This window comes from Ranitomeya imitator, chromosome 8 (genome assembly GCF_032444005.1).
Source record: "Ranitomeya imitator isolate aRanImi1 chromosome 8, aRanImi1.pri, whole genome shotgun sequence".
Lineage (NCBI taxonomy): Eukaryota > Metazoa > Chordata > Amphibia > Anura > Dendrobatidae > Ranitomeya > Ranitomeya imitator.
Window position 1 is genome coordinate 154,283,264 of NC_091289.1, and position 11,939 is coordinate 154,295,202.

Consider the following 11,939-nt stretch of genomic DNA (forward strand, 5'->3'; position numbering starts at 1 on the left):
GGGTTGTTCACTACTAGGACATCTCCTTTTTGATCAAAATGTTTGGCACCCCATAAAATAAAGCTTATACTCACCTCACTTGCCGGCGCCGGCAGTCTCTCTCCCCGGGGCACGCGTATGGTGTTGTGACACGTGATGCCAGTGCCCAATCAGTGCTGGCGTCACAACACCAAAGGAGAGCCCCGGGAGAGTGACTGCCGACACCACGGGAATGGCCTCCCGCACGGGAGGAGACTATAGGCTTTATTATTTTATCGGGAAATAAAAATGTATATAAACGAAACATGTGTAATTGCAATAATTTTCTTGGAGAAATACTTCATTTCCTGGAACAGTTTCAAGGGTGCCAACACTTTCGACCATGACCGTATATGTCAGTCCCCGCCCACTGGACTCCCAAGCATAGAAGATGCAGTGATTCAAATTAATGAAATACAAGTTGCACTGAATCTCATCCTAGAAAACAATATATCAATGCGCCAGAGGAGAGGAGCGTTCCGAAATCAGAAAACGCCGCCGTTTAATTGTGAACAAGTATGGAATAAATGTGCACTTAATCGCGTCCAAAGCCTGAACTGTAACAATCAAATCCTCCGACATTCTGATATGACTGTATCAGTAGACAAGAGACTGATGCAGCATGTCGCACGCATAGACACGGTCCGGCGGCAGAACTGCGGTTTGCGCCAATCACAGCCCCATTCCAAGCTTCGCTGTGAGCAAAACACTGCCCAAAGCTTTGTAATTGGAATAATATCTGGACGGAACGATAATCCAGCAGCAGTAACTGCACGGCAGACATATTTATACACCCGGGTGTTATGTACTTGGGTATTATTACCCGTGCTTCATACATATGATGCGGTCACGGGCACCAAGTACATGAGCTGAATGTCACTTGTAGTAACTCATATCATCTTCTATAAGATAACGCTGCAGGATTTACCTATAAACTGACGGAATCCACAAATAAAATATTTACAAATAAAAATAAAATCCCCGAATGGTGAACTCGTCTCCGCCGCACTGACAGATTCAGCTTTGCTACATGATACTGCAAGAACCAGTGTGACCAAACTGAAGACACAACGTCCCATTCATGTCAGCAGAACAATGCCGAGGGAACAATGCTGCCCAGACATTTCGATGCTGCCTACTTGTTCAGGCCGCTCTTACTAAAGAGGCCGATTGGAATGTGCTTCTCCTACAACTGTCTCCCAACTGCAGAAAACTACAACCCCTATCAGAGATGGCAAGCCAACAATAAGCCAGATGGCCCCAGCAAGGCCCTGTAAAGGGACAGACTTCAAATGCATTCTAGCACAAAAGGGCATTTGAGCCCACAGACGGGCGCACTAAACCCTCTACCAGCAGCCACTCCTGCTAACAGAACGTCTTCTGTGCTCAAAGTGAAATGCAAAAGTTAGAGGTGCCAACACGCTCATTAGTGCAATCGCATGACTACTAATGCAGCCGCATAGAGGAAGGATTACAGGCAGCCTGGGTGGTGGGGAGGGCGCTGCTCAGAATTGGGTCACGATCTGATGTCACACCTGAATGTGGAATTGTAGATCATCAGATCCCACGAATGTGCAGCACATTTAACGAAGAACCCAATAGAGAAAAAAAACGAATAAAAGGTCAAAGGGGGAAATATAGATAAATAAAGGATAAGTGAAACAAGATATTATTTATTAAAACACTTTTATTATAGATACATGGTGAAGTGGAGGAACAACAAACAAGGGGTGCCTGAACATAGAAACAGGAAGAAATAGGATCGTTTCAAATTATGCAATAAATTACGGTACATTAATTAAAAAAAGGAATTAAGTAACAAGGAGGAAGTGGATAAAAGAGTGAGAGCCAGGTAAAAGGTATATAGAAAAGTAGAATATTGTGGCAACCTCAAAGAATGGACAATTGTAGGGCACAAAACAGAGTACCCAAAACCACATGCTTAGTGCTAGAGTGCTTAGAGTCTAAGTAATATAAGAGTAGCGCAGGAATAAATAAGTGTAGGAAGTCAGGGGATACACTATAAACAAAAGTGCACATGTGAATCAGTTATTGGTATAGATGGAGAGGCAGCATGAGCCCTGAATAGAAAATATCACTGATGAGTCCATATAATAGAGTAAGGTGGTGTTACCTAGCAGTCTGGCTTGCTGTGCATGCACGGCACGCACCCCGGCGCGCGTTTCGGACAACTCCTTTGTCAGGGGGTTTAATGAAGCATATTGCAAAAAAGAAAATTCCTCTAAGGCCGGTGTCACACTTGCAACAGCAATGCGAGTCTCTTGCCTCAAAACCCGGCACTGCCGCCGGCACTCTGGACCGGAGTGTGCGGCTGCAAGTATTTTTATGCAGCTGAATGCTCCAGTCCGAACCGCCATTGGCAGTGCCGGGTACTGAGGCAAGAATTTCTCGCACTGCAGCTGCAAGTGTGACACCGGCCTAAGGCCGCAAATTACTCCGTTTTCTCATCACATGTAGCACGATTTTCTCCTCCAAGAGAATCAGATCGATTATGGTAATGGCACTTCCATCAATCTCTGATCCGAGTGTCACAAAAGCTGAACAGCACTGCCCCATTATATATCATTGGTCGGAGTGCTATCCGATAAAACATTGGCTAGCAGTTGCCCAATGTATACGCTTATGAGAGTGAGCCCTAATGGTAATTTCCACACGTTGGTCATCCCCATTACCAATGTCCTTCATAAGACCATTGCCAGACCTGATGAAAGTCTAGTTGGCCACACAAGGGGCCATTTTTCCATAGATTTGCCAATTTTTGTATCTGATGATAATGGATTCTCCGGGCGATTAGTCATTTTTTGGATCATGTCTTTCTATCAACCAACTAATCTCCATTAGGCCCCCGCAGAATATTGTCGCACAGTCACGCTCATGGATAAACATCTTTGTGAAATTCCAATCTGCTGAAATAATGTCCTAATACTTTTTTCTGTACATTGTAGTTGGCAGAATTTGAAGTGTGCAATCATTGGGTTTAGGGCCACAGAATACATGAGAAGAATCCAGTCCTGAGTGCCGGCATCAGAGCAGCCATAGGGAATTTGAATTTAATTTCCAAAACTACCCCTACATGGAAAGGTATGGACTCAGGTTATAAGCACATATGTGTAAGCAAGTTTTGGTATCAGATAAAAATGACTATATTCATTAAAATGACTGCCATCATTATGTGAGCGACAGCTGTTTGCATAGAAACATGTAAGCAAAAAGTCTCCCTAACCAAGCCACAAAGTGTGGGGCAAAGAGCATCATCCAGGACAGCACTGATCATCAAGGAATGTAAGGATTTTGGCACTCCCAATTATGCCACTTACAGTACTTAGGAATACTTTCTTGGGAACAAGTGCATTACCAATGTGTTATTCATTATTGGGTTTCAAATAAACAAAACAAAAAAAAGGAAAGCTAAACTATTTTTTTTTTCAAACGTAAATGAAAAGAACAATTTGTGTACATGAGGAGGACATGGTCAACATTGGGGCCAAACGTTCACTGCTGAGCTCCTGCACCTTCACCTTTTTGAGCACTGCTTCTTACAACTTTTTATCATGGATCCCTCGACATGGAGTGTACTTCCCAATCTTATTATCTCCTGGCCAGATACTAGCTATCCATTGTCATTTGCGGGCTACACACGAAACCTCTAACCCAAGCTCTACTATCATATGCTTACATCATGAGGGCATTCCTAAAATCTCAAGGCTGCTGGCCTGTGACCTGACCGTGCCTTCTCTGTGAAATTGGCTTTGAAATTCGGTCACCACCGCTGGGTTGTGCAGCCAGGTCACTAACAACCACAGGCCTACTGCTGTCACAGCCCCATCAATGCTAGCGAAACGGGCCCCATGTGGCCTCCTCTACAGTTTATCATCATTACCATTAATCATTGAGCCACTTCAAGCTTCAAGGATGTACCAGACCCTCTTGCCTTGATTAGAGGTGCATTACATTCTGGCTCTAATACACTGTGACATGGGACATTCTTGGACTTTTTACATCAAGTGGGAACATCACATCACAACAGCACTTGGATTCCTCTTTCTTCTGTGAACTCACCAACTCCTCCGTGGACTGATTAAGGTAGTACGGTGGCTCGGTGGTTAGCACTGCTGCCTTGCAGCACTGGAGTCCTGGGTTCAAATCCCACCAAGGACAACATCTGCAAGGAGTTTGTATGTTCTCCCCGTGTTTGCGTGGGTTTCCTCCGGGTACTCCAGTTTCCTCCCACATTCCAAAAGGCATACTGATAGGGAATTTAGATTGCGAGCCCCATTGGTGACAGCAATGATAATGTGTGCAAACTGTAAAGTGCAGCGGAATATGTTAGCACTATATAAAAAGAAAGATTATTATTATTATGACTTGCGACTAATTATTGAATGTTCTCATAGTTTTTAATGCAAAACTGTTCATACCACTATGTTTGCAAACATGCATTTGCATCTACTGGGCATGCATCTGTCGCCAATTCCAACGGATTCTCAGTAGGATCTTGTCACCATGAACTATTCTTCTCAGTGCATAGTGACAATGCGCTCTCTCGCCAGCTGTGATAAGTGACGAGTTGGTAAGAGAGCGCACTGTCACTATGCATTAAAAAAGGATAATGTATAGTGACAAGATAAGACTGAGTATATGTCATAATTGTCAACTTCAGAACATCAGCCCCTGAAACGGATGTTAATTATGTTTAGGACAGAGACTGAGGCAATGGCTACAGCCTCTGCCCCCTGATGATGTCTTGTTTGAGTATCCCAGCATGCATTGGGGATTCTCAAACAAAGCATCATGAAAACGGGAATAGGTACAAAAAAATAAATAAAATAAAGCAATTAGATTAGAGAGGGAGGCTTATAGACTTTTTAATTAAACCAAATTAGGAAAACTATTATTTTAAAATAAATAGAGAGACATTTAGGATGAAAATCAATATTAGCTTCTGACCGCCCCTTTAAAAACAGAAGGAATGACGTTATTTTATGTTGACTATAACAACATGTACTAGAAAGCTACAAAGAAGAAGGAGAAGAAGAAGGTCATAATTCTAATCTGGCCTCCAATAACCCTGAGGTCTGAACATAACTTTGCAGGAGATTTATGTAACCAGGCTGCCCCACTTATGTCTTTGACATGGATCAGTGAGTATTTTCTGTTTTTTTTTCCTCTGGAAAGCTCATCAGTCCTTCACCATTTGGAAGGTCAGGTCGTAGAACTAAAATATTCAGAGTTCTGGGGATTTATTATTAAGAGGTGAATAAGGAGGCTTTGGTTTATAGCAACCAATAAAAGTTTAGACATCATTTTTACGAAACTGGCCACACATGGGGAGATGTCTCCTGTGAGATCTAAAGAAGGTAGCCCACAGCCCTCAGACCCCCAGCTGTAATGGAAGGATTGTGTCACTTCAAGAACCTCGGACAGGTTATAATAATAATCTTTACTTATATAGCGCCAGCCTGTAGGGCAGGGGTGTCAAACTGCATTCCTCGAGGGCTGCAAACAGGTCATGTTTTTAGGATTTCCTTGCATTGCACAGGTGATAATTTAATCACCTGCAGAGAATGATTCCAGCACCTTGTGCAATGCTAAAGGTACCGTCACACTAGACGATATCGCTAGCGATCCGTGACGTTGCAGCGTCCTCGCTAGCGATATCGTCCAGTGTGACAGGCAGCAACGATCAGGATCCTGCTGTGCTGTCGCTGGTCGGGGAAGAAAGTCCAGAACTTTATTTGGTCGCTGGACTCCCCGCAGACATCGCTGAATCGGCGTGTGTGACACCGATTCAGCGATGTCTTCACTGGTAACCAGGGTAAACATTGGGTAACTAAGCGCAGGGCCGCGCTTAGTAACCCGATGTTACCCTGGTTACCAGCGTAAAAAAACAAACACTACATACTTACATTCAGCTGTCTGTCCCTTGCCGTCTGGTTCCTGCACTGACTGCTGGCCGTAAAGTGAAAGCAGAGCACAGCCACAGCGGTGAGTCACCGCTGTGTGACTCACCGCTGTGCTGTGCTTTCACTTTCACTTTACGGCCAGCAGTCAGTGCAGGAACCAGACGGCAAGGGACAGACAGCTGAATGTAAGTATGTACTGTTTGTTTTTTTACGCTGGTAACCAGGGTAAACATCGGGTTACTAAGCGCGGCCCTGCGCTTAGTTACCCGATGTTTACCCTGGTTACCGGGGACCTCGGGATCGTTGGTCGCTGGAGAGCTGTCTGTGTGACAGCTCTCCAGCGACCAAACAGCGACGCTGCAGCGATCCGGATCGTTGTCGGTATCGCTGCAGCGTCGCTAAGTGTGACGGTACCTTAAGGAAATCTTGAAAACACGCATGGTTTGCGGCCCTCGAGGAATGCAGTTTGACACCCCTGCTGTAGGGTATGTTCAAGGTTTTTTTTTACCTTGATTTTGAAGCAGATCCACCTCAAAATCCATATAAAAAACTATTTATATATAAAAAAACTAATTTGAATTTGCTTTGTTGTGGGTTTGAAAACAGATCTGCTTCAAAACACACATAAAAAACCCTTTGTGTGAACATGCGTTTAGCGATCAGAGGGACCACCTCTGTCATCTCATCCATTCCCCAATGCGATCGCAGGTGCTGATGGGTTGTCATCGTGGCCAAGGGCCTAATAAACGCCCTATAGACCTGTCATTAAGCCCTTTGATAAGAGAAGGCCGACAGAACATACACAGCAATATAGAAGTTTGGCAGCGTATTGTACAAGAGATCAAATGATCGACTCTTAAGGTACCTTCACACATAACGGTTTCGTTAACGATATCGTTGCAACATCACGCTTTTTGTGACGTAGCAACGATCCCACTAACGATCTCGTTATGTGTGACAGCGACCAACGATCAGGCCCCTGCTGGGAGATCGTTGGTCGCTGGGGAATGATCAGGACCTTTTTTTGGTCGCTGATCACCCGCTGTCATCGCTGGATCGGCGTGTGTGACGCCGATCCAGCGATGTGTTCACTTGTAACCAGGGTAAATATCGGGTTACTAAGCGCAGTGCCGCGCTTAGTAACCCGATATTTACCCTGGTTACCATTGTAAAAGTTAAAAAAAAAAAAACAGTACATACTCACATTCCGATGTCTGTCACGTCCCCCGCACTGACTGTCAGCGCCGGCCGTAAAGCAGAGCACAGCGGTGACGTCACCGCTGTGCTCTGCTTTACGGCCGGCGCTGACACAGTCAGTGCGGGAAGCTGACGGCGAGGGACGTGACAGACATCGGAATGTGAGTATGTAGTGTTTTTTTTTTTACTTTTACAATGGTAACCAGGGTAAATATCGGGTTACTAAGCGCGGCCCTGCACTTAGTAACCCGATGTTTACCCTGGTTACCCGTGGACTTCGGCATCGTTGAAGACAGTTTCAACGATGCCAAAGTCTTTCCCCTGATCGTTGGTCGCTGGAGAGAGCTGTCTGTGTGACAGCTCCCCAGCGACCACACAACGACTTACCAACGATCACAGCCAGGTCGTACCGCTGGTCGTGATCGTTGGTAAGTCGTTTAGTGTAACGGTACCTTTAGTGGGACTAAAAACTTTTACAAAAAGTTTCAAACATTTGCATATTATTGAAAATTACACCCAAAAAAGCTCAGAAGATAAACAGATTTGGTATCAGTGCATTCACAAAGGTAGATATACAGCACGGTACATGACAAAATAAAATGGCAGAATTACTGCTTTTTGGTCACGACACCTCCCCCAAAAAATGCTTTGAAAAATTATCGAAGTGTGTATGTAAACTAAAATCGTAACAATAAAAATACAGTACAAACTGGAAAAATAAAACCTAGCCTTTATAGAACCACATTGACTAAAATGGAAGGAAAAACTTTGGGTTTTTTTTAATGCTATTTTTTGTTTCGATAAAACATCAATATTTGGTATCACAGTAATAGCACTGACTAGTAAAAGGTTAATGGGCCGGATTCCTCAAAACCAACATTGCTCATTCCAGTCTTGATAGTGTGTATGCTGGAGTCAGACGCTCCCGATTCATGAAGGGACGTATGCTTCTTTTTGAATTAGGAGTATTGGACGAGCGATGTACACCTCTGTGTGCACCCCGCCCCTGCTGGAGTAAGGTGTGCGGCATAGCGAATACTGCTGCTTGTCATGAATTTCATGAGAGGTGGACACAACTCACCGTACTGCCCTAGCTTTGCCCATTTTATGGAGATTTGAGATTCTGGCTTGAGGACGCCTAAAGAATTCTGGTGTGAAAACCAGGGCTGCGGAGTTCGCGTCATGGAAATTGAGGAGTCGGAGTCAGAGGTTTGGCTTACTGACTACACAGCCTTGCCAGGGATGTGGAGTCGGAGTCGGTGTCATGGAAATTGAGGAGTCGGAGGTTTGGCTTACCAACTCCACAGCCCTGGTGAAAGCTTTGACGAGTCAGGCCCCATGTTTTTTGGTTTTTTTTTATAATACAAAAATATGTCAGAATTGCTGTTTTTGATTTCGTCTTACCCCACAAAGATATGCGTCTTGATAAAAGCAAGCTCTCTTATGGCTCAACGAAAAGAAAAATGTAAGTGTTATGGCTCTTGGAAATCCAAGAAGTATCCTTGCGGAGATCGACATGCTAAGCATGCCGAGATGAGGAGACTTAAAGCAGCAATGCTCCTCTGGGTAATATGCCAATTATGCTAATTGTCTCTTCAGAGAGGAAGAGAACTAGAACTCTAGTGCCACCTATTGGAAGGTCGCAATCCTACAAGTCAATGTTGACCCTATAACGAGCCTTGTCACATGACTTAGGATAATAGCCAAACCAGAATGTCAATCCGCAGACACTGGGTTTCGGGGTACTGCCCCTCGTCAGTGCAAAGTGTGAGAGGCGCTCTTGGAAAGTAATGATTGAAAAGACAAAAGCTTTAGTGACAAGGGTTAACAAGAATGATCATCCAAAAGGTGGAAAAACCTCAATAATGACTTATGACCATCAGAAGTGCCACATGGCTGGCCACACATGGTACAATGATGTGCCTAAGGCCATATTCACACATCAGGATTTGTAAGCCAAAATCAGGAGTGGAACGATCAGAGGAAAAGTGTAATAGAAACATATGCACCACTTCTGTATTTATCACCCACTCCTGGTTCTGGCTTACAAATACTGATGGAAAATACTGAACGTGTGAACGTGGCCTAATGCTTGCATTTGTCCAACATAAGGCATAGAGGACAGCCACTTTATCTATGCCGTCACATCTAGTTTTACATCTGCTAAGCCACAGGTTGCCAACTCTGCCTCTGACATTTGACCCAATGTAGAAGTTTTTAGTAAACACATGAAACCTTGGGGGGCTTCTTAGCAAACATTCACAGCCTGTACTGAGCTGTGATCCACATTATCTCAGTATTCAGGTCATTCTCATTTGGAACACCACCCAGGCTTCATTTGCTAATGTGCACAGTAGCGGAGAATACATCACAGCTGTCAGAGGCAATGAAGCCACAGAGGACAGACCCCACAAGGCAGAACTTCTGGAAATTAAATTGGACTTGCTACAACTAATTATTCTGAGACTCATCCTGGGGATAGATCCAGAGAATTGTCCCTATTCCAGCAGAAATGTTGCAAAGCCCAAACAATGATTCCTATTCTGCATTTGTTGTATAAATATCGTCCAATTAATAAATTACGCGACCTTGATGGACGTTTCTCTCTTTTTAATTATATAAACCATATACCAACTAATGAGAGGCGGTGATACATTTTCCACCTGGAAACAATCGCTCAGTAATGAAAAGATTGTTCCAAACACCAAGTATTGGTTGTATCGGTCGTATTATGTGTTGGATTACCGCCGGCATAATTTCGCCTCCTCTACACATGTAACATTGCATGTGTCCGCGAATACATAGTACACAGCGAGAATCAATAACTATAGAGGATAACCCGGAGAGTTTTCAATAAAAGGTTACAGTGAATGAGCCGGCTATGTGACCCAGTCCCTTATCAGAAATACTCCTGCGATCAGTAAAGCGGAATATAACATTATTATCTGTATGTAATGTTTGCGAATTCCAATCTTTATGGCTGGACCAGAGTGCAAATCCCTGGATGACTTCAAAGCTTTACGTGTAGCCTGAAGAAATACCTGGAGGAACCAGAACTCGAAGTCTTAGCAGTCACATAATGGTCTAGAATTTATGAGCCACTCATTTCTATTGGTCATAATGTATATGCGCCATAGGTGGAACCTCTGATTATACGACCTATAATGACAATCCTTAGATCTATGGATAACGTAAGACATTACTATCACACAGGCACTAACAATAAGGCAAGCGTCCCCACCTTGTAGCAATAAGAGGAGCTCCAGCTGCCTGGACATAAAATCTTCTTTCTTGCTACATATCAAAAATCCAGATAAAATATATGCTTGGCTTAAAAATTGGAAAAAAAAATACCCGACGAAATTCTGATGAGTCAGGCACTTTTTGTCATGGGTCACACATTGCGGTTATAGTTGTAAGGTTTTTGCAGCCATTTGTGAAAACTGCCTTGGAAATTGCAAAATGTGAATGCAGTCTTAGGGTCTGCTGTCAATCACAGCACTAATTGCAGTTTTGGAAAGACTCACTAGTAACTGGCCCCATGCTAGAAACCCCTGATCAGTCCTAGGGAACATGCAGCAGTTTGGATGACCCCTCACCTGTGTCTATGATGAGAGTTATCCAGCCAGCATAGTGGACAGTCCAGGATCAGTAGTGGCAGACACTGCTCCTCAGGCTTCTCCCATTCCCCAGTGTTGCTCCAGCAGCAGATCCCAGGCAGCTCACACTACACAGCAGCAGCTCAGGGCAGGCTCAGCACTTGGCAGCCACTCCCCAGTCCTGCCTGCTGTCCTGCCTGCTGCTGCTGCTGCGATGACCCAGCTCTGCCTCCCTACACACAGGGCACATCTGCATTACTGCCCATTGGACAGCAGCTGACCTGTAGGAGCTGGTGGTGTTACTTCTACTGTTTAGTTGTGTATGTGCACAGATACTTGTGCAGAGATTACATTCAATAGGGAAGACAAGAAGCCTCCAGGGCATGAAAAATAAAGCAAACTGTAAAAAAAAAAAAAAACAGCTCTAAGATATATGAAATCAGATTTGTTTTGCAAATAAGCACCTGTAAAAAGATAACTAGACTCTCAGGTATAAATATCATGTGTGATTTTATTTAATAGTATAATACAAATTCGTAAAACAAGAGGAGAGCAGCACAGAAAAGAGCGCATTTATGTATTATGATTCACTAAGGCTACTTTCACACTAGCGTTGTTTGGCGTACGTCGCAATGCGTCGTTTTGGAGAAAAAAACGCATTGCGACATATAGCCACACGTGTTTTGGCGGACCCTCGCACAAAAAAAGTTACATGTAATGTTTTTTTGTGCGTCGTGTCCGCCATTTTTGACCGCGCATGCGCGGCTGAAACTCCACCCCCTCCTCCCCGGACATTACAATGGGGCAGCGGATGTGTTGAAAAACTGCATCCGCTGCCCACGTTGTTCATTTCTTTCACAACGTGCGTCGGTTCGTCGGGCCGACGCTAGTGTGAAAGTAGCTATACAGCGCCATCATATTCCGCAGCGCTTTACAGACATCATCATCACTGTCCCCATTGGGGCTCACAATCTACATTCCCTATCAGTATGTGTTTGGAAGGAAACTTGGGAACATGGAGGAAACCCACACAAACACAGGGAGAACATACAAACTTCTTACAGATGTTGTCTTTGGCAGGATTTGAATCCAGGACCCCAATACTGCAAAGCAACAGTGCTAACCACTGAGCCACCATACAGTGCTAACCACTGAGCCACCACCCAGTGCTAACCACTGAGCCACCACCCAGTGCTAACCA

At 44.2% G+C, this 11,939-nt stretch overlaps 1 protein-coding gene across 1 annotated transcript in view; it reads right to left on the minus strand.

The window, feature by feature from the left end:
• The window catches only part of BCAR3 (BCAR3 adaptor protein, NSP family member), a 115,022-nt gene extending 104,154 nt beyond the window's left edge, over window positions 1-10,868 (minus strand). The window contains exon 1 of the mRNA XM_069737627.1: window positions 10,739-10,868. The gene's annotated coding sequence lies outside the window, so the exon portion shown is untranslated. The remainder of the gene's footprint in view (window positions 1-10,738) is intronic.
• Window positions 10,869-11,939: the final 1,071 nt, after the last annotated feature.